This window comes from Puma concolor, chromosome B3 (genome assembly GCF_028749965.1).
Source record: "Puma concolor isolate L17-30 chromosome B3, mPumCon1.1.hap2, whole genome shotgun sequence".
Taxonomy (NCBI): Eukaryota; Metazoa; Chordata; class Mammalia; order Carnivora; family Felidae; genus Puma; species Puma concolor.
The window spans coordinates 43465100-43491990 of NC_141672.1; the positions used below are offsets into that span (position 1 = coordinate 43465100).

Here is a 26891-nt window from a genome sequence, read left to right on the forward strand (position 1 = left end):
GGTTGTCACCAGTGGGAGGTGGGCTAGAGGTATGAGAATTGGATTCTGGCAGTAACATGCCAGGATCAACCCTTAGAGGAGGCACTGGCATAAATCAGGAGGGATTTCAGGGGCTGGCCAGTGAGTTGGGACTCAGGAAAGGTCTCTGATCTTAGAATGAGCAACTGATCAGAATTGAGAATTTGGATGCTTTGGACTGAGCCTGCTCAGAGCTAAGAAGTAAGAGCTGCAGGAGACCGTGGGCCAAGATAGTCATGGAGGAACCTCATCAGGAACATAACATGACATCTGGAAAGCAAATTAATTCTAAGCCTTACCAGTGGGGCCAAGGGGCTGAAGCAGGGCTATTGGTAAGGGTTCGTCTGTCGTCATTGCCTTGGAAACAAAGATAGGTCAAGGCTGCATTGGTGGTCCCAGCTGGGAAGGCCTGGAGAAGGAGAAAGGCAGGGGAAATAAAACTAATAGATATATAGTTCATCATTGTTTCGGACCATTAGGAAAACACACAGAGGAAGTTTGGGAGTCTGGGAACTATGAAAACATTTTCTTTTCTTTTTTTTTTAATATGAAATTTATTGTCAGATTGGTTTCCATACAACACCCAGTACTCATCCCAACAGGTACCCTCCTCAATGCCCATCACCCACTTTACCCTCCCTCCCAACCCCCGTCAACCCTCAGTTTATTCTTAGTTTTTAAGAGTCTCTTATGGATTGTCTCCCTCCCTAACTTTTTTTCCCCTTCCCCTCCCCCATGGTCTTCTGTTAAGTTTCTCAGGATCCACATAAGAGTGAAACCATATGGTATCTGTCTTTCTCTGTATGACTTATTTCACTTAGCATCACACTCTCCAGTTCCATCCATGTTGCTACAAAAGGCCATATTTCATTCTTTCTCATTGCCAAGTGGTATTCCATTGTATATATAAACCACAACTTCTTTATCCATTCATCAGTTGATGGACATTTAGGCTCTTTCCGTAATTTGGCTATTGTTAAAAGTGCTGCTATAAATATTGGGGTACAGGTACCCCTATGCATCAGCACTCCTGTATCCCTTGGGTAAATTCCTAGCAGTGCTATTGCTGGGTCATAGGGTAGATCTATTTTTAATTTTTTGAGGAACCTCCACACTGTTTTCCAGAGCGGCTGCACCAGTTTGCATTCCCACCAATAGTGCAAGAGGGTTCCCATTTCTCCACATCCTCTCCAGCATCTATAGTCTCCTGATTTGTTCATTTTAGCCACTCTGAGTGGTGTGAGGTGATATCTCAGTGTGGTTTTGATTTGTATTTCCCTGATGAGGAGTGACGTTGAGCATCTTTTCATGTGCCTGTTGGCCATCTGGATGTCTTCTTTAGAGAAGTGTCTGTTCATGCCTTCTACTCATTTCTTCATTGGATTATTTGTTTTTCGGGTGTGGAGTTTGGTGAGTTCTTTATAGATTTTGGATGCTAGCCCTTTGTCTGATATGTCATTTGCAAATGTCTTTTCCCATTGCATCGGTTGCCTTTTAGTTTTGTTGATTGTTTCCTTTGCAGTGCAGAGCTTTTTATCTTGATGAGGTCCCAATAGTTTATTTTTGCTTTTAATTCCCTTGCCCGTGGAGATGTGTTGAGTAAGAAATTACTGCGACTGAGGTCAAAGAGGTTTTTTTTTCTGCTTTCTCCTCTAGGGTTTTAATGGTTTCCTGTCTCACATTCAGGTCCTTCATCCATTTTGAGTTTATTTTTGTGAATGGTGTAAGAAAGTGGTCTAGTTTCATTCTTCTGCATGTTGCTGTCCAGTTCTCCCAGCACCATTTGTTAAAGAGACTGTCTTTTTTCCATTGGATATTCTTTCCTGCTTTGTCAGATTAGTTGGCCATACTTTTGTGGGTCCAATTCCGGAGTCTCTATTCTATTCCATTGGTCTGTGTGTCTGTTTTTGTGCCAATACCATGCTGTCTTGATGATTACAGCTTTGTAGTAGAGGCTAAAGTCTGGGATTGTGATGCCTCCCGCTTTGGTTTTCTTCTTCAATATTACTTTGGCTGTTTGGGGTCTTTTGTGGTTCCCTACAAATTTTAGGATTGCTTGTTCTAGCTTCGAGAAGAATGCTGGTGCAATTTTGATTGGGATTGCATTGAATGTGTAGATTGCTTTGGGTAGTATTGACATTTTAGCGATATATATTCTTCTAATCCATGAGCACAGAATGTTTTTCCATTTCTTTGTATCTTCTTCAATTTCCTCTGAAAACATTTTCCCCTTTGTGCATTTGCTATACATAGTGTATGAAACCCCCATGGCAGCCTGAATACCTCAGACATACCTTTCTCCATGGTCTTGATTGCTCTGAAGAAGCAGTGGCCTTTTGCAGCTAGAGAAATTTTTTTGTAAATAATATCCTGACTCAGAAATGCTCCATGTGATTGCCTTATTTTACATCTTTAAAAAATTTTTTAAAAACGTTTATTTATTATTGAGAGACAGAGACAGAGCATGAGAGGGGCAGAAAGAGGATAAGACACAGAATTTGAAGCAGGCTCCAGGCTCTGAGCTGTCAGCACAGAGTCCGAAGTGGGGCTCGAACCCACCAACTGTGAGATCATGACCTGCACTGAAGTCGGATGCTTAACCAATTGAGCCACCCAGGCGCCCCTATTTTACATCTTTTAATACAGATTCACTGGGCACAGTTCTGATGGGATGATCTACACGATCAGTGTCATGGTTGTCCAGTTATTCCTTGCTAGCAATATCTAGATCTAAGACTCACACATGCTGCAGCGTCCAGTGATCAAATCATGGTTTTGGAGGAACATCAGTTATGAAGGGGTAAAGATCGTTTCAAAATCTTTATAACCCTACCAGGCCTTTGCTGGTGTTTGCTAATGTTGGTCAATTTATCTGTTAGGATGAGGACCAAATTGCCTTCCACAGGTTCCGTGGAGATAGAATAAAGAGGCAGATTGGTGTAGTGCGGGTACAAAGCCAAGAACAAGCTATTCCCTGTTAGTGATGGTTATGAGGCGACAACAGCAAACCTTACTCATTAATGCTGCTTTTACTACCCTGTTTAAGAGACTCTAGAGATGAATTACTCAGTCTTCTTAGTGTAGGCAGACAAGTGAAAGAGTGAACAAAATGTAGCTCAGGAAAAGTCAAAGTAAAGGTGAAATTATGATCATATTAAATAAGATTGAAAAATGAATCCAATATTGATTAAAATGGACAATAGTCCAATGGACTTAATATGAAGACATTGAAAGCATTTTTTTCTTTTTGCAGATTCCAGACAGTTTTATGTTTTAGTTTGTCTGGATATCACTTTGTTTTCTGTGTATTGACAACATGGCTTAAAACTGTAAACAGCCTCTTGACAGATTCTGTTACTTACCTTTTCAGTTGCTTGAAATCTGGAGCCGTGGTCACAAGGGAGTCCACCAGGCTCTTCAGAAATACCAGGGAACTCACACATAATGCAGCATCTAGGGTTTTATATTCTGCACACATTGAAGTCTGTTGCCTTTGGAAAAATGAACCAGAGTATAAAATTTTTCCTATGCATTAATAACTGCTGACTCTGGTCAAAGTCCATAGACTGCAGCTGGTCATTAATTCCCCATAAACGCCATACGCAGAGAGAGTTATTGCTTCAGAGGGTTTTCAGTGGCATATTTTTGGTGAGTGATGTGGCATTAATGGGTATTTACAGGGTACTTTTGAGATGATTAGTGTCCAAAGCGTTAGTTGAGACATTTCCAATAGTCCATTCGGAACCCTATCTGTAGGCAGCAGCTGAAGAGACATGTTGAATCTACATTCCTAGACCTTGGGAATGCATACTTAATGGAAAAGGCTAGCCGTAAGTGTTGACTTTAAAATTAGAGCTCACTGTGTGATGAGATTTAGTGTACCTGCCAGGGGGATTCTGAAATCTCGCCCCGCTGTCTAGGGTCTGACAAAGGGTTTGGCAGAGTGGCCTGGCATCTGGCATTCAGCAGGTCCACCTCGAGCATGACCTCCCAGATTTATATGTACCCTGGGAAACATGAAACATCAGAAAGGCCACTGAAGTATTTTATGGAGCTTTCTTCTGTTCCTGAACACTCTCGGCCTTACCCTGTGCTAATGCTGCTGTCTTCTGATAATGGTTTGTATCCCACAGACCCTTCCCTTTGTGTCTCTTGGATGGGTTATGTGCCCATTTCAAACTGTGTGCTCTTTCTGCCTCTCTCCCCCACATTGCTCAGCATTTAAAGACTCCTGCTGTAGGAATTGTTTCCCTCCTTCATGAGTCCATAGGGGACTTGTCCCAAAGACTCTCCCCAGTTCTCTTTCCATATGGCCTATGATTCAGTATTCCTGTGCTTACTTCTTTGATTTAATCTAGTTTAATTTATTAGCAAGGCTGCAGTGAAAAACAATGGTGGAAAAGAACCCAATTTCCTATCTTTCCATTCTGGGACAGTTATTAGTACCATCTCGCTTTGCTGAAGAAGAATAAAGAAGCAGATCTGAACAGGAGAAAGGATAATAACCTATAGCACTCTGAAGCTCCATGCATTTGAGGTTGTGGGTATACTATGGTTGTTGCATATTGCTTGTGTAAACTTTCACACTCTGCTGTTCCTTCAGAGCAACACAACCCTTATTTCTTCAGCAAGCTCTTCTGTTGGGTTCACACTTGAGAGTAAAAGTGTCACATAGGTGGTAGTGCATGGGTGACAGCATGCATTTTTGTACATTTGCTGCAGACTGTTAGAGCTGTTTCTTTAGAGATCGTCTGTCTGGTTCAGGTAACACATTTTACCATAGAGGACACTTAGGCCCTAATAAGCTAAATAGCTTGGCCAGAGTTATAACCTGTGAAAATCCCAGATCTCTTTCTATCAGTCCAGTGTTTCTGGTCATCATATCTATCTGCCATGCTTATTTCATCCACTTGATCCCTGTCCGTCAATACACACACATACACACACACACACACACACACACACACGAGGTATAGCATTTTGGAAAAGAGCACTGGCTTTAGAATCACTCATACTTAGGTTTGAATTCTACTCAACAGTAACTATTTATAGATTTAGCCAATTCATCCTTCTAAGCCTCATTTTTTCTCCTGTGCAAATTAAAGATAATAAGATTTCCAGGCTCATAGGGTTGTTGTGAAGATTAATTAATTTAACGTGTATGTGGGTTGTTTAACAAATTGGCACCTGGTAAGTGCCCAATAACATGTCCGTCTGTGCAATAACATCTTTGGCTATGTCTCCATCCATGTCTACCAGGAACTGAGCTGAGTCAAGGGATTAATGCAAAGTGATACTTCTTATTATAGCTCTTGTACAACTTCATTTAACCTCATTTTAGTTACATTTTATTGGTTATATACTAAGATCGGCTGGGGTGAGGCTGGGTCATCATAACCAAGAGACCCAAAAATAGTTCAGTTTAACAAAGAAGTTTGTTTTTTTTTTTTTTTTTTCTTTCTCACATAAAAGTCTGACATAAGCATTCCAGGTTGGAGGGTGGCTCTTCTCCATGGATGATTCAGGGACGCAGGCTCCTTCTTAAGTTGCTGCTCTGCATCTGCTAAGGTGTGGTTCATGATGGGGTTGCACTTGTGGCGGATGGGGGAGGGGTGTGTAAAGGAGGCTCGTTTAGACCCCAAAGTCATATGTCACTTCCACAGAAATTTCACCGGCAACAACATAGTCCCAAGGCCACTTGTAATGCAAAAGAATAGAAACCTAGGGCAGTGGGGTGGATGTGTCCAGCTACAGTTCTGTTGCTATAGAAGAAGGGGAGAATGGACTTTGGTGGGCAACTAGCAGACTTGGCCTTAGAGCCAAATTCCAGAAAGCCAGTACTGCTGAGGGGGGCCATGGCATGGTAGAAGGAGTTAGGCAGGAGCGTGGTTTCTCACTCTGGTTCTCTCAGGTGAAAACACCTAACTCCTGGCACCTCCATTTCCCGGGACTGTTGAGCTCCAGGATTCCCTCTAGCCACATGAAGCCCTCTCTGACCACCCTGCCTCAAGGGCTCTCTTCCTAAAGCTTCTCTTCATTTTGCATCTTATGGCACACAACTCATACAATTTTATTTGTTATAATCAAGCTGCTCACGGCACTTTGCAGGTGTCAGAAGATAAAAAGAATCTATAGGTTAGTTGATTGGTTGGTTGATAAATGTGAATCGTTTGGAGCTCATTGGAAAAAGAAACTATGGATATGAAGGCAGAATGATTTTCTTCAGGAATGAAGCAGAGCTGAGGGAATAAGCTCAAAGGTCTTTTCTGGGCTCACATTTTATGATTCTATGACTCAGCAGCTCTTAAGCGGGGAGGAATCCCGTCTTGGTTCCCTCTGGTGATACTCCCTCTAAAAGATTTTTATCATTGAGTTGAACTTGATGAGAATTTCCATCTCCTCCAGTGGCTTCTTCTGTAAGGTCACTTTAATACATAATAAGCTTTAAAAGAAAATGCTCTTATCAGTATGAATAGAGCTATATTTTAAAACCCTTTAGCATTCCAGGTAAGGGTCTGAGTACTCATAGGATATTAAAATTCAAGGACATGTAGTTTGCTGAGCTTTAGAATCCCATTTTGTACGTTTAGGTCTAAAACAAATCCCTCAGAGATTCACGTTAAAAACAAGGTATTAAGCATTTATTCTATGAAAATCTGAGTCTCTGCTTTGAAGTCAGCTTCCATCGGGGCGCCTGGGTGGCGCAGTCGGTTAAGCGTCCGACTTCAGCCAGGTCACGATCTCGCGGTCCGTGAGTTCGAGCCCCGTGTCGGGCTCTGGGCTGATGGCTCAGAGCCTGGAGCCTGTTTCCGATTCTGTGTCTCCCTCTCTCTCTGCCCCTCCCCCGTTCATGCTCTGTCTCTCTCTGTCCCAAAAATAAATAAACGTTGAAAAAAAAAAAAAAAAATGAAGTCAGCTTCCATCAACTTTGTCACTGGTGGGCAGTGACTGAGTGCCAAATAATGTAAAGCGGTGCTTCTCCAAACTTCATGGAGCATTTGAATCATCTGGGGGATCTGATTAAAATGCAGATTCTGGGGGCGCCTGGGTGGCTCAGTCGGTTGAGCGTCCAACTTCAGCTCAGGTCACGATCTCGCGGTCCGTGGATTCGAGCTCCGCGTCGGGCTCTGGGCTGATGGCTCGGAGCCTGGAGCCTGCTTCCGATTCTGTGTCTCCCTCTCTCTCTGCCCCTCCCCCGTTCATGCTTTGTCTCTCTCTGTCTCAAAAATAAATAAACGTTAAAAAAAATTAAAAAAAAAATGCAGATTCTGCTTCCGTAGTTATGTGATTGCATCTGAGATTGTGCCTTTCTACCAAGCTCCCAGGCGATGCCCTGATGCTTCTAGTCCATGGACCAAGCTTTGAGCAAGGCAATAAGGAATATTACCTGTTAACATGCCGCTTTAAAGATGCTCTGTTACTAGTTAATTAAATATGAGATAATTATGTTGCCTTACATTAAAGTTGTTTGCATATATGATCTGCAATACCTGAAGAAGATTCTGAAACGAGAAAAGAGCCCTGTTTATTTCACCTCACTTTCTCCTATGGATTTAGCACACTTTCATGTGCTTCATAAGCCTTTACAACTATCTGTTTAATGAATGATTGAAAAATTTAACCGAATGCTTATTTTTGTTCCAGGCAGCAAGTAAAGGATGCATACATCTGCCTCACCTGGGACATATTTTGTTGCTTTCTCTATCGGAATTAGTAAATCAGAGGAAACGTGGCCCCATAGAGGATCAAATTGGAAATATTTTTTCTTAGTGCTTTATTTCCTCTCTGGAGTGAAGACCACTGATACATGCGTTAGCAAGCACATGGCTTGAGCAGTCTTCAGGACTCCAGGAAGCCATAGTGGCCATTTCAGTTGAAGTCACACAGGCTTCCATTGCTTTTTCCATTTAGCCATGGCAGTGTGGTCTGTGTCTTTCTTGAAATCTAGATCCAAGAGAAAGGGTGCCTCCATGGCCAGACCCAGGACGGTGGGGAATAATGAGTGTTTTTGGTTGTCCTGGACCAAACAGATGAAATGGAAGCACTTTGGTGAGGCATGAAAATTATACTTTAATCTAAATTTTCAGTGTGGTATTTTTGTGCTCAAGCCCTCACAAAAAATTCTGTGTAACACTGCAGGCCTTGGTAGTCTTACTGGCAAATGAAGTTCCCACATAATTGCTTTAGGGAAAAAAAGGAATGTCTTTGCATTTAATGTAGTCAGGAAGCCATATAGGTTTAACCTTGTAGGTAGCTGACTCTTCATTGCATATTACAAGATGGTTTCAAAGCTTTTCTGATCACTCAGTTGGTCAACATAGAAATGGAAGGTGTGGAAAGTGGCCTTGATAATGCCATAGAATCTATGTGCCACTCAGCTCCCTGTGAGAAGTGAAATGGCTTATGCGATCATTCATTAATTCACAGGTAGAGCATCACTCACGTGCTTTACCAGACTGTGAGCCCTGGGACAACAGATTCTGCGTCTCAGTTTTCTTACCTGTAAAATGAGGACAATAGAAGAAACACTCCTTGAATGGCACTGAGTCTCAGTATTAATTTCTTAGCATCCCAACTCTAAGAAGCCAACTTAGTGGCTCTTTAGAGCTTACAATGTAGCATATGATAACATATATAAATTCACATAACATATGTATAAATGGCATAGGAAAGTGAAAGACATTACATAAAGACACATGCATGATTGTCTCAAGAGGATGGTGATATGACCCGCAGCACATGTAGACATTCTTTCCTACCCAAAGTAATAGAAACTTGGGTGAGAATCCAGCGGTGCTAAAGATACCCCAGCAAGCTCCCAGACACTGTGACTGCCCTCATGACAGGGCACAGACATTTTAATAAGGAGAAGGGCACAGACATTAATTGAGCAATCACCAGTCTTTAAATTACAATTATGATGAGCACCATGAAGGAGAAGAGTAGGTGGCCAGAGATCTTACAGTAGGGGCAGTGACCTGAGGGGGTCAGAGAAGGGTTTCCTGGGCAATGTGTTTGTGAACTCAGGTGTAGACAAAGAGGGGTAGAGGCTGAGAAAGAAGGATTTCGGGCAAACACAATGGATTTGTGAAGGCTGGAGGCAAGAAGTATTTGAGGACAGGAATGAAAGCCATTGTGCCTGGGGTTAAGAGTAAGAATGTGGTGGCTGGTGAATCAAACAGGGACCAAACCTGCAAAACCTTGCTGCTAGGACAAGAATTCAGGATTTCATGCTGTGAGTCATAGGAAGCCATTGAAGGGTTCGAATGTGCTATCTGAATTTTTAAGGCATCACTTTGGCTACAGGATGTCTTGTGAGGAAGGCTATATAAAAAAATGGAGTAGAGGAGGAGCAAGAACAGATGCAGGGAAGCCAGTGAGGAGCTTGTCACAATAGACTGGGCAAGAGGAAAGGTGGCTCTTACTGGGACAAGGAGAAAGTGGATGGACTCAAGATTAAATTAAGAGGTAGAATGAAAAGGTCTCCATGATTGGATCTTGGAATGGAGGGAAGGGAAGTGTTCAAGGTGACTTGTAAGCTTTTGGCTGATGCGGTTGGGTGGGGAGTGGTGTCATTACTGAGATGGGAAGACCAGGGGAGGACCTAAGTTCGGGGTACAGTAGGGATGGGAAGAGGAAGAGATCAGGAGTTAAATTTTGGGTGCATGAGAGACACTTGAAGGAGAGAGATGTCTGGAGCTTAGAGGAGAGGCTGAATTTGAGTTACATGTTTTTTTTATTTTAATGTTTATTTATTTTTGAGAGAGAGAGAGAGAGAGAGAGAGAGAGAGCAGGGGAGGGGCAGAGAGAGAAGGAGAGAGAGAATCCTAAGCAGGCTCCGTGCTGTCAGCGCAGACAACAGAGACTCAGGGCTCGAAGTCATGAACCGTGAGATCATGAGCTGAACGGAAATCAAGAGTCAGTAACACACTTAACTGACTGAGTCACCCAGGTGCCCCTGGGCTACATATTTTATAGTCATCAACATTGGTTGGTAATAGGAGTAAATGATAATGCCTGGGGAGCAAGTTTAGAGGGAGAAGGAGGATGGTCTGGAACAGAGAAACTTTAATAATTGAAAGGTGAGGTAGAGTAGGTCACACCCCCTAAAGGAGGCTGAGGAGGAGTAATTGGAGATCGGACAGGTGAGAAGCTCGGTGTCACAGAATGTAAGGAAAGGATTGTTTCAAGATGGAGGGGTGTGGCCGACTGAAGGAATACAGCAGAGTAGTAAACAAGCACACAGACAACAATCTGAAAACACTTTGATAGAAAGCCCTGAAGTCGAGAGGCAGTTCAAATCAAGAACTTCTAGAATGCCCCATGCACCTAGCTTTTCTTTGGCTTCCTCCTTATAAAATTGGGATGGCATTGGAGTTGTTTTGAAAGCTGCAGGAGATGGTTGCAAAATATTTAACCCAGAGCTGGCACCCTGTAGGTGTATGCTAGAGGTTAGCTGATATAATAATGAACAAAGGATCACAATCCTCCTTGTTGAAGTGGGTTTGAGTAAAGCAGCCAAGACTATACTCCAGCCTCTGCAGACCTTGGAGGAGGGTCTGTTTGTCCCAGCCCCTTTCCATATTACTGCATCCGCAGGGTCAGACAGTGTTCTACTCACAGCATTTGCCTTGCCAGTTGGAAAATCAAGGCACAGAAGTTAAGGCTTCCTGGAAAGTGCTTCACTTGAAGCCAACAAGTTAAAGGTGAATGTCATGTTGTGGGACCTGAGAAGTGCACTGTAGACAAATTACTGAGAAATCCAGGTTTGAGTCAGTTGTTTTTATTCTCTGCATGCGTGAGAATCTAGGTGGATACAAAAGTCTTTATCAAAAATTCTTCTGGGTGGAATCATTCACTCTCAGAACCATAGGAACATTGCATCATAAGAGGAACAAACTCAGATTCAGGATCAGGATTCAATAGTTGTGACTTAAAAAAGCAAATGTTGTTCCCATTCTGAGCTCTAGTGGAGGTGCCTGAGTTGTTAGTAGGGTGAGCTTGCTATGTGGCACTTCATGTTGCAGAGTCATTCATTTTGAAATCCCTCAGGGTAAGGGAGATTCCTCTCCACCACCCCGAGTTTCCACAGGAGTAAAAATACTTGTTAATGAATGCCTTCATTCGTTATTTGTGACAGCCATCTTTGCCACCGTGGGGACTTAACCACTTGTCATATTAATTCTCACTAGGTCTTCTCTGTGAGATTGTAAGCTCCTTGAAGGCAGGAACTGGGTCCTGACATCTCTGTACCCGCCATCCAGCAAGCACCTGGTCACAGAAGAAGGTCAATAAATTGTTGAAATGAGTCAACACAGAATTTACATAGGCTTATCAGGTTCCAAACATTTGGTTCTTCTGGGCTTACGTCTTCCTTTCTACTTTGTAACCTAAAATAGACACTACTTGTGGTGCAGAAACCATCAAATATAAAACTTAGTGCTGACACAGACAGAGAGGCTCTTTGAAAAAAATGTGAAATGTGAGTATCTATGATTATGACATTTTTTTATAGCTCAGAAGCAAGTATATCTTGCAGCCAGGAAAGATCGTCTATTCTCAGTGGCATGATCTTTGATTTTACGTTGTTGTTGTTGTTGTTGTTGTTGTTGTTGTTTTCTCTCTCATCAGTCAGGTTTAATGCTATTTTGATCCTAAGTCCAGTGGGTTGATTTTCTTATTTATGAAGTCAAAGGTTTACTTATGGGCACCTAACTTTTATCATTACAACACAAACCCAGTTTTCGGAGGGCTCCTATTCGTTATGTCCAAATAAGGTTTTAGAAAAGCAGACCATTCATTGGAGTTACAGCAATCATTTAATCTTGCTTCACCTGTGATCGAGTCTATACCAACTTGATCTAGCTTGATGTCTTTATATTTTTAGAATGTGAGAAGTATTAGGGAGCAAAATTCACTTAATGACCTGGTAGATGACAAGATAAAAGATGCAATTGTCTTTGAGGAAGAAGCCTTGGATTTTTCCTATGGTGAGCTTTTGTGACTTTAATTCTCCAGAGAGTTGAGTGTCACTTTTATCTTTCTTGTGAGGGGTCCTCTTAGGCAACATATGTAAGTTTATACTCAGCTGACTGGGGTTCCTTTTTGCAGGATTCTACTAGAGCTAAATACGCAACTGTAACAGCTCCCTCCCTGTCATACCCAAGGCTGCAGATGTTTTCCTTTTCTGCTTAGAGAAAACATCTAAGTTTTCTCTAAACTAGATGAGGCAGAACTCTGCTCACTCTGCCTCACTCTGCTTCAGACCTGTTACTCATCCAGTTTCCTTGGTTTCTTCCTATTGGTGTCTACCCAGATTTTTCTACTCTACCTCGCTTTTCTGGATGGATGCCTATTTAGGTGAGTTGCCTGGCTTTTTGGCTTGCTGAGTCCCTAAGGCCCCTTTTTCCTGTCCCCATGCAATGCAACTTCCCACCCCTCATTCAAGCTCCTCGTTACTGCAACTCTTGCCAACCTGGATCCATTCACTCAGATTACTACTTACTTGTTGGGAGTAGAGAGAAATCAGACTCTACTACAAATCTTGGAATGCCAATACCTCACTTGAAAAGTATATACAGTTAGTGTTGAAGAACACAGAGTCTGGATCCAGACTTTCTGGGTTCAAATCCTGGGTCTGCCCCTTAGGAGCTGTGTGATCTTGGGCAAATTGCTTACTGTCTCTTGCCCAGTTCTATCATGTGCACAATGGAAATAATGGTTGTATCTACCGTACATGGTTAATATGAAGAGTAAAGAAGCTAGTGTATGTAATAGGCTTAGAACAGTGCGTCTGCTATATAATAAGCATAGTATAGCGTTAACTATTACCAAGCATTTGAAGTCAATGTCCACTGAATTCTGACCCTTCCAGGAAAAGGCAAATGGAGTAGATCAATATTTATCAAAGGGAGGTCCACAAGTTTACTATAAGAAATTTTAAATCCTGTGCTCACATTTGGATGATAATGTGAACACCCCAGGGTAAGCCTGTATTAGATTATTTAATGACTCCTAATAGCTGAATATGCATATGATTGGAAAGCCTGCATTTACGTTGTGCCTATGATCACGTTTTCAGGAAGTGAAGACCATGGTATCGAGGCAGGCTGCAGGAGGGCAGGCCCGGTCATGGTTCTTGGAGAGAAGAGTGGAGGAAGATAGTCTCCTGCAACATGTATGGCCTGAGCATGCAGACCTGTCAGGGACTGGTTCTGTGACAATCACTGACTGCCGGTGTCATTTTGGATTTTATTGGGATTCTGTTTAATTTATGAACTTGTTTTAGTTTTATAGTCATATAAAAGAGCTACCAGGATTAGGGGTTTATATATAGACTTCGGTATTTATTTAAGTAACATTATAATAAAAACAATTTGTTATCACCTGAGGATCATAAGCATTTTTATCTTGTAAAAAGGGTCTGCCCACATATTCCCCAAACTTGAGAAAGACTAGACTCTCTGTGGTTCCCAAATGCCAGTTCACAAACTGTGTTTGTCAGGTTACAAAAAAAACTGGGGGGAAGTATGTGGGCAACTTTAGAAATATAGACTTTTGGGGGAGCCTGGGTGGCTCAGTCGGTTAAGTGTCCAGCTTTTGCTCAGGTCATGATCTCATGGTTCATGAATTCAAGCCCCACAGTGGGGGAGGGGGCAGAGAGAGAGGAAGAGAGAGAATCCCAAGCAGGCTCCTCAATGTCAGCATGAAACCCTCCACAGGGCTTGATCTGTGCTGTCAGTATGGAGCCTGCTTCAGATCCTCTGTCCCCCGTCTCTGCTGCCCTTCCCCTGCTTGCTTTCTCTCTCTCTCTCAAAAATAAACATAAAAAAAAGAAATAAAGACTCTTGGGCTGTGTCCTGGGGCGGCTGGGCCTGTGAATCTGTATTTTTGCTGAGCTGTCAGGTGATTCCACTGAGCAACAAGTTTGGGCCTTTCTGGGGCTGATGACCTCTCAATGTTCTTCATAGTCCTGGGATCTTAGAATTCAGGGTCTTTGTCTTCAAAATTGAGATAATCACACTTGTCCCTGTCTTGCTGCACAAGGGAGCAGTGAGAATTAATGAGGCAATTTTCGTAAGTGTTCTTGGAAGAAAAGTACCATTAAAGTGTAATATATCGAGGCCAGAATTGAGCTGGATCGCCTCAGCATGCAAATTGTTCCATAGGAACAAAGAGGTGACTCAGGGCCTTAGTATCATCAGCAGGCTGAGTTTTGCTACCGAGGATCCAGTTTCTGAGAGTGTTGGACCATCTCCAGCATGGACTCAAACCCCATGAAACCTGGCACATTAACATGAGATTTATATATCAGTAACCTGGTGGTAGCAGAGGTGGAAAGGCTGGACGGGGAAGTGTCGGGGGGAGAAGCCCTAAGCTTATTGTATCAGTTTCCTGGGCCGCCATAACAAAGTTCCACTAACAAGGTGGCTAAACACAAGAGAGACTGACCCTTTCAGCTTTCTGGGGGCTAGAAATGGAAATCGAGGTGTTGGCAAAGTTGGTTTTTTCTTGAGGCTCTGAGGAAAAGTGTGTTCTGTGCTCCTCTCCTAGTTTCAGGCATTACGGGGAATCCTTGGTGTTCCTTGACCTGTAGATGCATCATTCCCATCTCTGCCTGTCATCACATGGCCATTTTCTTCTTCCTGCCTGTCTGGGTCTTCACGTGGCCCTCTCCTCTCAGTGTGCCTCTCTCTTCTTATGGGGATACAAGTCATATTGGATTCAGGGCCCATGCTTCTCCAGAAGGACCTCATTTTAATTTAACTAATTACATCTGAAAGCTCCCTATTTCCAATTAAGTCACATTCTGAGGTACTGGCAGTTAAAGCATCAACATATCTGACATATCCTTTTGGGGGACGCAATCCACCCCTTACCTCCATGTTTCTATTTACATAAGGAAGCACAGGATATTTTACATTTTGGAGTGAATTCTTTTCCCAAAAGTGTTTTTCTTAAAGAGGTTTTTTTTTTTCAATATATGAAATTTATTGTCAAATTGGTTTCCATACAACACCCACTGCTCATCCCAAAAGGTGCCCTCCTCAATACCCATCACCCACCCTCCCCTCCCTCCCACCCCCCATCAACCCTCAGTTTGTTCTCAGTTTTTAACAGTCTCTTATGCTTTGGCTCTCTCCCACTCTAACCTCTTTTTTTTTTTTTTTTCTTCCCCTCCCCCATGGGTTTCTGTTAAGTTTCTCAAGATCCACATAAGAGTGAAACCATATGGTATCTGTCTTTCTCTGTATGGCTTATTTCACTTAGCATCACACTCTCCAGTTCCATCCACATTGCTACAAAAGGCCATATTTCATTCTTTCTCATTGCCATGTAGTATTCCATTGTGTATATAAACCACAATTTCTTTATCCATTCATCAGTTGATGGACATTTAGGCTCTTTCCACAATTTGGCTATTGTTGAGAGTAAAGAGTTTTTTTCTTAAAAAAAGTTTTTTATGTTTATTTTAAGGGGTGGGGAGAGAGCCTATCAGTGGGGGAGAGAGCAGAGAGAGTGGAAGAGAGAGAGAATCCCAAGCAGGCTCCTAGATGTCAGCGTGAAACCCTACACGGGTCTCAATCTCATGAACTGGGAGATCATGACCTGAGCTGAGATCAAGACTCAGACGCTTAACTGACTGCGCCGCCCAGTGCCCCCACAAAAGTGAAACGCAGAGGGCATTACACCTTAGAAACCATGCTATATGACATGGTAAGGTCCCCCGGGTGGCCCATAACAACTGATTTAGCTCACAATGTACCAGAAGTAGGAGTTCGTCTAAGGGCCCTGTAGAATCTAACACACCAGAAGAGGTCCCAGTCAGAAAATGTGTTCCAGCTTTCCACTTGAGGTGTTACGAGCACATCTCTCTCCATCAGCTCTTAGAAGCTTCATGTTTGTTTATTTCTCTCATCTTGATTCTTCTGCGCTCGTTTACATTTCCCCTTTTGTGGAGTGTTCCTGTTCCCTATTTATTTTAATATTGGTTCTAATGTTACCTTTTATGTTGTTATTATACCTGAAATCCCTGGTGGAAGGGGTGGAGAGTGGGGAAGGGAGATGCTCTGTGCTGTAAACAGTCTTTTTCCCTCTTCTGCATTAAGATTTACTTGCCACAATCCTGTGTCTGCAGCACCTTCTCTTCGATTCTGAGTTACAGCTGGCCACCTGGTGTATTAGCTTCTCTATTGTGCATGTGGAGCTCCTGCGTGCTCACTTCATACCCATAGGATTTTGTCAGAGGGGCTCTCAGGAATGACGGTGGGGTATTCTAATGGGTTGACATTGTGTAATCTTCAGACCGTCTTATTGAAATAAAGTCTTTGTGGTGGCTGTAGCTCTCAGTTCTCTTGTTCCTGTTCCAAGTTCCTTAATGAGCCACTGTCATCTGTTCAGGGAGGCTAGTCCTTGGCCTTAACCCTATGTGAGCCTTCCTTTGGATGACAAAGAGTTGATGGGAAAGATTTTTAAAACAAAATGCTCTGAAAAGCCCTTTTATGCAATCAGGTGTTAGGTATTGGTAAAGCTTTGTAAATGTAGAGTGTCCAGATATTTTCAGAATAATCAGGTCTGAATAAACCCAGTTGAATAGGCCTTTCTTTTCTCCTTGATTAAAAGGTATTGCATGGGGTGCCTGAGTAGCTCAGTCGGTTAAGTGTCTGACTCTTGATCTTGGATCAGATCATGATCTCACGGTTTGTGAGTTTGAGCCCTGCATTGGGCTCTGGGCTGATAGTGTGGGGCCTGCTTGGGATTCTGTCTCTTTCCTTCTTTGCCCCTCTCCTGTTCTCTCTCAAAATAAATAAAAACAAAAAAAGGGGAGGGGGATTGTGTTTGTTCAGACCTTCTTGGAAGCAGGATCAAGATGGGGTTGTGTGTGCAGGAGATTTATCATGAGGACACCTGGGAAGGATGAAGGGAAGGGCAACAGTGTAGGCTGGGAGAGCTTTCAGATGAACTTTTCGGTGCCGGTGTGACTTCTGTGAGAGGACAGGTGGAAGGAAGGAGGACAAGGGGAGGAAAGGACAGATGGGAATGGACCGATGAGGAGAGGAAGGACAGTTCTGAGAATGTCTTGGCCAGGTTGATCGTGAGTTCTTGAGGCAAAGTTGCCTACTGGGGGATCCCTCTGTCCCATGGGAATGAACCTGCACTGGTACCCTGCCATGCTCAACCAACATGTGGGAGCCACGCAGGGGAAACGTGGACACTGCACAGATGTGGTTGTGGATCCAGGTGTGTGTTGGGGGGGGGGGGGCAGGTAGCCTATACTCCCCCCCAGTGGGAGAGCCAGGCAGTGCAATTATTTGGCTTTTGCAGGGATCTCCTGAGGGGTCCATGAAGTTGGATGACAAAAATGACATTCTTATTTTCACTAACTTCTGACTGAATTTTAGTGTTTTAATTATGCGTGGAGCCAGTAGCCATGCCAGTAGCTGTGTGTCTTCTCACTAATAAATATCACAGCTATTTTTATATCAACATTATAGTTATCATGGATAATCTCAATATGTTATTTATGCTCATCATTACTTTGAAATCATGGTAGTTACTAGACCTGCCACGAGACCTCTTTATTTAATGACGGTGAAAAGGTGTATTTACTATTGTATCACTAATTTAAAACATAATTTGATAGTGGGATTCGAATATAATTATTTCGTTAGAGTTCTATATATCTTCTGTCAGGCATTTATAAGCATCATTCCAAGAAGGGGTAATCCATAGTCTTCATCTGACAGAGAGGTCCACTACTCAAAAATTGTTAAGAACCCCTCCTGCAGAGAGTACTCGGTAGGATCATATTAATTATATTAGCTCGGTTATCTTTTATCTGGCTCCAAATGTGTGAGGACAATAGCCTCAGTCCCCATGAGAATGTATTATTGTAGAAGATGATTCACGAGAATGTATTATTGTAGAAGATGATTCATTAATTCAACAAAGAGTGTCTCCCGCGTGCCAGGTATTGTGTGGTGTTGGAGCCATGGCAACAAGCAAGACAGACAACCCCGATCTCAGAGAGTTTAATGAACTAACATGAAAGGCAGTCATGGAACAAGAACAATTATGATTGCATTACCATGTTAACAATACAGAACAGCAGGATGCTCTGGGTGCCCCCGGAGAGGGACCCAGTGTAGGGGCCAGAGCAGACCTCTGTGAAAAGCACTCTTTTCAGCTGAGCCTGAAGAACGAGTAGAGGTGGGTTGGAAGAAGAGGGGTGGAGACTGAAGTTAGAGCAAGTGTGAAGATTTGGAGGTGTGGCACGCTTAACTTGTCAGAACTGAAATCGTGCGCATCTCGTAAGCCACGTGAAGTTTAGATTTTTCCCTAAAGGCAGTAGGAAGCTTTGAAGGGGTTTTAAGCAGGGGGCGATGTGATCAGATTGCCTTTCAAAAATACTGCTTGGAAAACGCCAGTGAAGGCTCTCATGGTACTAGGGTGAAAATGAAGGCAGCCTCCTGTGAAGCGTGTGGTGGGAGAAAGCAGAATCAAGCAAGACTCTTCTGGTTATCCTTATATTTGACTTCTTTTTGGCCCTGTGGGAACGACTGGGTCTTGAATTTTAATTTGTCACTCTATCCTAAGCCACATTAAAATCTTGGAAGCCTTTTTTCTTAGACTTAAGATGTTCAGAGTAGCTGCAGTTCTCTCTGAAGTCAGTTGCAGATGCCGCTGTGTGAACCTGAAACCTCACACAAATCTCGGGAAAATATTTCTCGATAATGTAGAGCCACGGAGAAAGTGGATGTTGTTTGGTAAGTTCTTAGCGTACATTTGTTACTTGCTACAGCACCGGTGGCCTTTAGACTTCTATATTAAGAGGAAAGTAAACTTATCATTAATAATGTAGGTGGTTATATTGCCAATTAAATGAAAGATCTCTGGCTGCTTCTTCACAAGAAACTCATAATGGGCTCAAGGTTTGTGTGTTACTAGGTAAAAACAAGTCCATTTTGGTTGATGGCTAACTCAGGACCATGCACAGTTAGGCAACTCATAAAAGTGTTCGTCTGGAAATGAGTCTCTGGGATAATCAGATTTTATTTCTAGTGTCTAATTGATGCCCAGAGCTTTGGGGTTTAATTATGTCTGCTGAAAAAATACAATTCAATTTCTCTTCCTCCCTTTTATACATAACTGCAAGCTTTATTTTAATTCATAAATATGCAAGGTGTTGCAGATATTTTCTGACACAGTACCTGGTATTATTTAGATACTTAATAAACATTGGATTCTTCTTGTAATGGAATGAATACATATCAAATAAGAAACTTAGGTAAGAGTTTCTGGCTCTTCTGTTTATGGTCTGGCAGTTGAATTTGAATATTTTATGGTTACTCCAGAGAAATAAATAATTTAAGTGGGAAATTGTTTTAATCAGAGGGGACTCCTGTTTTGCAGTCATCTAGGCAGGCTGGCTTGAATGTAATGTTGGGTGTTTGTTCTACTAGGGAGTGCGGTAGGCGGGTATTTTATGGGACCTGTGGCAGGAAGAGCTGAGTATGTGTGATGGACTATGAATTACACCCTTTCCCTTCTGTACGGTATCTACCCAACTTCCAGGAGGGCCCAGATAGCTTCTTTACCTCCTCTTCGATCACCAGCTGGTGTGTCTGTCTTCTTTCACTTAGCATTATGTTTTCAAGGTGCATCCATGTTGTAGCATGTATCAGTATTTCAATCCTTTTTATGGCTGGTAACACTCCAGCATACGGATACGCCACATTTTGTTTATCCGTTCATCCGCTGATGGACACTTGGATTGTTTCCACCTTGTGGCTATTGTAAATAAGGCTGTTACGAACATTCGTGGACAAATATTTGTTTGAGGACTAATTCTTTTGGGCATATACCCAAGGGGGGAATTGCTGAGTCATATGATAATTTTATGTTTAAGTTTTTGAGGAACTACCAAATCGTTTTCCACAGTGGCTGCAAATGTTACATTTCCCCCAGCAACGGACAAGGGTACTAATTTCTCCACCTTCTCACCAACGCTTGTGATTCTCCATTTTTTCTTCATTATGGCCTTCCTAGTGGCTGTTGAGATGGTGTCCCCTGTGGTTTTGGTTTACATATCCCTAATGGCTAATGATATTCAGCATCTTTTCATGTGCTTGTTGGTCGTCTGTATACACGCTGTAATATGGATGAACCTCGAAAACGTTAACGCTAAGTAAAAGAAACCAGATATAAAAGGTCATATAGGATTCCATTTACATGAAATATCCAGAATAGGTAAATCCATAGACACAGAAGGGAGATTAGTGGTTACTAGGGCTTAGCAGGAGGGAAGAATGGAGAGTGACTGTTTAATGGGTACGGGGTTTCCTTTGGGGTGATAAAAACATTTTGGAATGAGATAGAGGTGATGGTTTTAAAATGCCATGAATGTGCTGAATGCCACTGAAGCGTAGGCTTTAAAATGGTCAATTTTAGGTTACGTGAATTTTACCTTGATAAATAAAAAAACAAAAACATCTGGTTAGAAGTTGAGTCTGCCTGTCCAGTTCCAGCAGTATGAGACAGAGAAATTCTGCATAAAGTAAAACAAAAATTTTAAAATATGTACCTGAGCTTGAAAAGAAAGCCATTGTTGCCACCGGCAGCAGCTTGAATCCCAAACAGTAGCCTCCTGAGCTAGAGCTGTGGTACCCCAGGGGAGGCGTGGGCCACATATAGATGCTGAGATGAGGGGTAGAATTTAACACCAACGTGGGGCCAATTGACAAGCCTTGGGCTGGTGTAGGGAAGCAGCAGGGACTAAAACCTTTGCATAAGGAGGCGTTCTGAAAAAAATGCCTCTTTGGTGAAAGGGGATCTAGAAAAATCCCCCACATGAGCCAGGGGAACAGCAAGGGAATATCACTCTTCCTGATGCTCTGAGTCAGGGGAGAAAAATGACACTGAAGCCCAAGGACTGCCTTCATCATGCAAGAACCTATAACTGAGAAATTACTGTACAGCCAGGTGGTAGGTTCCAGGTGGGTGAAGCCCCTGGGGTCCTTGGCACAAGCAAACAAGAAACTACTCATTTACAGTGACACTTCTGCAGTGCAGGGTGGACAAGATACCCAGGGAAAAACAAGCCCCGGTGACAAATGACAGTTTGCACAAGGAAAGAGTCCAGCATGAGGGAAAGGAAATAAGCATCACGGACAGGAGGATTAGAATCTCAAGAACCCGGCAAAATAGAGGTATGTCTAAGATGGTTAAACAATGAGGACTTTGAGATTGGCTCTACTGCCTTAATAAAAAGTTTCCCCATATAGTTGAACACCTGCTCCCAGGGAGCATGTGCAAAGTTTGCTTGTGAGATTTAGAAGGAGCAAAGGTAGGGACTGAGATTGTTCACCAGCTGACTGTCCTATAGTGGTTTGGAGAGACCTTTAGGTTTTTTCCGAAGGATCAAGAGCTCAGGGAAACTTTCTTTCTAAGTAATCCATTTAAGATGGAAGAAAAGCTCTTCCTTTGAGTATTAACTGTGGTGCTCAGGTGCTCTTAACCAAAGATTTGCCTTCATTTCTCTCGAGGGTGCAGCTTGGTATTTGCCCATTATTATGAGGAGTGACACGTTATGAACTGGTAAGTGGAACTTTTAGGAACAAACCTTGAAGCTGCCTTGAAAACCACTTTAGTTCTCATTCAGCTCCCCATGTCTAATCGACATCTGTTGGCCGAGCCTTGGCACTAGGGAGGTGGGAGCTTCATGTTGACCAAGCAGAATCATGCCAGCAAGTTTAGATGACTCGTTGGTAAAAATGAGACTTCAGGGTTACCTGGTCACTGGCTAGTCTTCTCTTTGCCTCACTCTATGCTCAAGCCATAGCTTTTGATCAGTGGAAGCCCCACATTTGTATGTAGAGGAGAAGGGTGTGTGGGGACCTTGTCATGAAGCTAAAGTGGGCTATCACTTTCCATGAACTTGAAAACAGGGGACTACAGGCAGGACTGATGGACACTAGGTAACTAATGCCTCACATCTATCTTGAGATGGGAAATTTTACATTCAGTGGATCTGGCAAGCAACACACACACAAACTTGACTTTGCCCCGGAAGCCTGATGAGACTGCACTTCAGAAACAGTAATCTTTCTATTAAAAATTAAGTATCGGGGTGCCTGGGTGGCTCAGTTGGCAGAGTTGGTGTCCAACTCTTGATCTTGGCTCAGGTCATGATCTCATAGTCGTGACATCGAGCCCTGCATTGGGCTCCATGCTGGGCATGGAGCCTGCTTAAGATTCTCTCTCTTCCTCTCTCTTCCCCCTTCCCCATCCTCTCTCTTAAAAAAAATGAAATATGTGCTCGCTTCGGCAGCACATATACTAAAATTGGAACGATACAGAGAAGATTAGCATGGCCCCTGCGTAAGGATGACACACAAATTCGTGCAGCGTTCCATATTTTTAGACCACTTTCTCGCACCATTCACAAAAATAAACTCAAAATGGATAAAGGACCTGAATGTGAGACAGGAAACCATCAAAACCCTAGAGGAGAAAGCAGGAAAAGACCTCTCTGACCTCAGCCGCAGCAATTTCTTACTTGACACATCCCCAAAGGCAAGGGAATTAAAAGCAAAAATGAACTACTGGGACCTTATGAAGATAAAAAGCTTCTGCACAGCAAAGGAAACAACCAACAAAACTAAAAGGCAACCAACGGAATGGGAAAAGATATTTGCAAATGACATATCGGACAAAGGGCTAGTATCCAAAATCTATAAAGAGCTCACCAAACTCCACACCCGAAAAACAAATAACCCAGTGAAGAAATGGGCAGAAAACATGAATAGACACTTCTCTAAAGAAGACATCCGGATGGCCAACAGGCACATGAAAAGATGCTCAACGTCGCTCCTCATCAGGGAAATACAAATCAAAACCACACTCAGGTATCACCTCACGCCAGTCAGAGTGGCCAAAATGAACAAATCAGGAGACTATAGATGCTGGCGAGGATGTGGAGAAACGGGAACCCTCTTGCACTGTTGGTGGGAATGCAAACTGGTGCAGCCGCTCTGGAAAGCAGTGTGGAGGTTCCTCAGAAAATTAAAAATAGACCTACCCTATGACCCAGCAATAGCACTGCTAGGAATTTATCCAAGGGACACAGGAGTACTGATGCATAGGGGCACTTGTACCCCAATGTTTATAGCAGCACTCTCAACAATAGCCAAATTGTGGAAAGAGCCTAAATGTCCATCAACTGATGAATGGATAAAGAAATTGTGGTTTATATACACAATGGACTACTACGTGGCAATGAGAAAGAATGAAATATGGCCCTTTGTAGCAACATGGATGAAACTGGAGAGTGTGATGCTAAGTGAAATAAGCCATACAGAGAAAGACAGATACCATATGGTTTCACTCTTATGTGGATCCTGAGAAACTTAACAGAAACCCATGGGGGAGGGGAAGGAAAAAAAAAGAGGTTAGAGTGGAAGAGAGCCAAAGCATAAGAGATTCTTAAAAACTGAGAACAAACTGAGGGTTGATGGGGTGTGGGAGGGAGGGGAGGGTGGATGATGGGTATTGAGGAGGGCACCTTTTGGGATGAACACTGGGTGTTGTATGGAAACCAATTTGACAATAAACTTCATATATTGAGAAAAAAATGAAGTATGAAGACCACACTATTTCCTTTTTCACCAGTGGATTGAAAATCAGATAATACAAATGTGAAGAGAGAAGTATAAGAGTGAGTTGGGAGAATTTCAGGTGCCCGGATCATGGACTTGATGCCGTGGAATGATAGAACCATAGATCAGAAACCTCCACGCTCAACAGAACTTTCAAGGGAGTTTCATGCAAAGCCCAGTGACTTTTTTTGTTCCCTCTCAATCAGGTGTAGAGGAGGGAGGGGCATGACAAGTTGTTTTCTCCCTCGTGAGCAGTTGTATATCATGCTTCTCTTTTTGGGAAAAAAAAAAAAAAAAAAAGCAAACGTGGAGAGGTGCTTTCTTCATTTATGCGTCATGTATTTCCATATGGATGAAGTTCATAGCAGCCTTCTCCTCACTAGAGGTGGTAGCCATACAGTTTATAGTTCATCAGTATGGTTAGCATTTCTAAGTGATCCCGGGAAGATGTGCAGATGATTACAAGACATTCTCTTTGCATCCTCCTGGTAGGTATTTAGTATTGTTCCTCAGCTTGCAGTTAACTAAAGACATTCTTAATGTTACGTGAAAGTAGAGATTAGGGTATTTGGGCTCTTTGTACCCTTCTCTCCAAATCTCAATGCAGAGCCTTCAGGATTAATTGCTTCTCAGATGCACGATTGCTGCTCACTTAGCCCTATGCAAAGAAGGACGTCATTCTATTCATCGGCATCTTGCTGTTCTGTAATTATGTGAAGAGCAAATGATTATGGATAGAGCTTCTCTGTGATTGTTAAAACAGGTAAATTTAGCATCGTTAGAGAATAGTGTGTAGCTGGAAAAACTTAAGACTTTTACAAAATCATGCAGACAATATTTAAAACAGTAAGTTTTATTTTATTATTCTTAAAGGTGTTATGTAAGTTGAAAAAAAGCTTTGCTGTTCTTGGGCTGCAAGAGACACTTATGGTGAAATAACAAGGAAGAAAAAGAGCTGGTCTCCATTTATTTCTTGACACTGTAGAAGCCCTGTAATTGAAATTTAGTTACATATGCTTTGAACAAAGGACAGTGTTCTGACATTGCATTTTTTATTTAGGTGGAATATACATTTTTCTTTTCATTGATTGACAAAAAATAAAGCTTCCCACCTTATTGAAAGATGTAAATGATCTTGAAAATTTCACTAGTAAGGAGACTGTATAACCCTTTCAAAATCAAATGTGAACTAAGTGGAACTAGGTATGAAGTACATCTTACACAATGCTTTATAGAATGAGTATATCTTATAAATCCAGGTAGCCTGAGCCCTTCAATTAGAATTAGTTTAAATCATTGGAGACGGCGTCTGCCTTGGACTTGGTCAGCTTGCCTTTCTTTCTTGTGCCTTACTTCTGTTCGTTTTAAGAGTTTGTTTTAACTTACAAAATAAATAAAGTTGGTGTGGTGTAGGGGAGGCCTACCTATGTGGTGGCGGAACTAGACTGGGATCTTAGTTTGAATTCTCCATAAAAGCAGACCCTGAGTCTGGATTGGTGTGCAAGGAGTTGGTGTGCGAGGATTGGTGTGGAAGGATGGCGAGGGGGTGAGGAAGTGAGACAGGGTGGCTGGAGAGCCAGCAAAGGGGGCATGCATGAGGAGATTATTACTGTGGCTCCTTGCTCTTAGAGGATCCTTGAGAAGCTGTGTGGAACACACCTCAGAGGGGAGGAAATCTGGGGAGTTTACCCAATGTGGGAGGCACAATAATGCTCCTTCCCAAGATGTCTACATCCTAAGACCCAGAACCTATAAATATGTTACCTTTACAAAGGGTACTTTGCAAATGTGATTGAATTAAGGACCCAGAAATGGGGAGATTATCACAAGGGTCCTTATAAGAGAGAAGTAGGAGGGTCAGAGTCAGAGAAGAAAATATGACAAAGGAAGCAGAGCTTAGAGCGAGATTGAAGTGTCGTACGGGTGGCTTTGAAGATGGAGGAAGGGGCCATGAGCTAAGGACTGCAGACAGCCTCTAGAGGCTGGAAAAGGCAAGGAAACATGTTCTCCCCTAAGGCTTCCAGAAGGAACCAGTCCTGCTGACACATTGACTTTAGCCATGAGACTGACTTTGGATTTCTGACTTCCAGAAGTATAAGATAACAAATTTATGTTGTTTTAAGCCATTGAATTTGTGATAGCTGCAATTGGGAGCTAATACACTCACCAACTCATGGCCCTCATTGATTAAAGATGGCTTCTAGAACAGTATTTCCTCAGTGCTTCTGGCTAGCCCCATGTGGGCTCCTGTGATTGGAAGATACCCTCAGGCAGAGAGACCCTTAGGCCTGCATGGGAAGGAAGTGGTCTGCGGGGCACCAATGGGCTTGGCTTTACTTGGACAAAAGACTTGATCAAGAGAATGTGAGAAGTGTCCTCATAAACACTTGAAACTAGCTGTTTTAGGTTGTTTCGTATGAACAGTCCAGGTTTCTGAGCTCCTCTGACTATTCCTTCATCTCTTCCTCTGGCCTTCTCTTGGCCTTTAAATATTGGAATTTCTTGGTGTTGTGACCTTGGTCTTGTGCAGTCTTACTCAGTGATGGTTAATTTTATGGGTCAACCTGACCAGGCCATGAGCTGCCCACACATCTGGCCAAACGTTATTCTGGTGTATCAGTGAGGGTGTTTCTGGATGAGATTAACATTTGAATCAATGGACTGAGTAAAGCAGATCACCCTCCCCAGTGAGGGTGGCCTCATCCAATCAGCTGAAGGCCTGAATAGAGCAAAAAGGCTGACCTTTGAGCAAGGGAGAATTCTTCCTGCCTGACTGATGTCCCCTTCAGGCTGGGACATAGGTTTTTCCTGCCTTCAGACTCATATGGAAATACTAGCTCTTTCTGAATCTTGAGCCTCTAGCTCTTGAACTAGAACTACATCATCAGGTCTCCAAGATCTCTAGCTTGCTGACTCACCATGCTGATCTGATCTTGGGACTTATCAGCCTCCATCACCACACAAGCCAGTTTCTTAATTTCTTATGATAAACTCACTCTTTCTCTCTCTCTCTCTCTCTCACTCTCTCTCTCTCTCTCTCTCTATCTATATCTATATCTATATCTATATCTATATCTATATATCTGTATATATATATGTATCTATATCTATCTATCTATCTATCTATCTATCTATCTATCTATCTATCTATCTATTTCTCTTTCTCTGGAGAACCATGTCTAATATACAGTTTATACTCCAGGGTGATCTTAGATC

At 42.6% G+C, this 26891-nt stretch overlaps 1 protein-coding gene and 1 non-coding gene across 2 annotated transcripts in view; both read left to right on the forward strand.

Annotated features, from left to right (window-relative positions):
• ARMH4 (armadillo like helical domain containing 4) overlaps nucleotides 1–26891 on the forward strand; it is a 134811-nt gene that overhangs the window by 83690 nt on the left and 24230 nt on the right. The window lies entirely within an intron of this gene.
• LOC112856523 (U6 spliceosomal RNA) lies at nucleotides 22333–22439 on the forward strand. Its single transcript, XR_003223098.2, has one exon. It is a non-coding gene; the product is annotated as a U6 spliceosomal RNA (small nuclear RNA).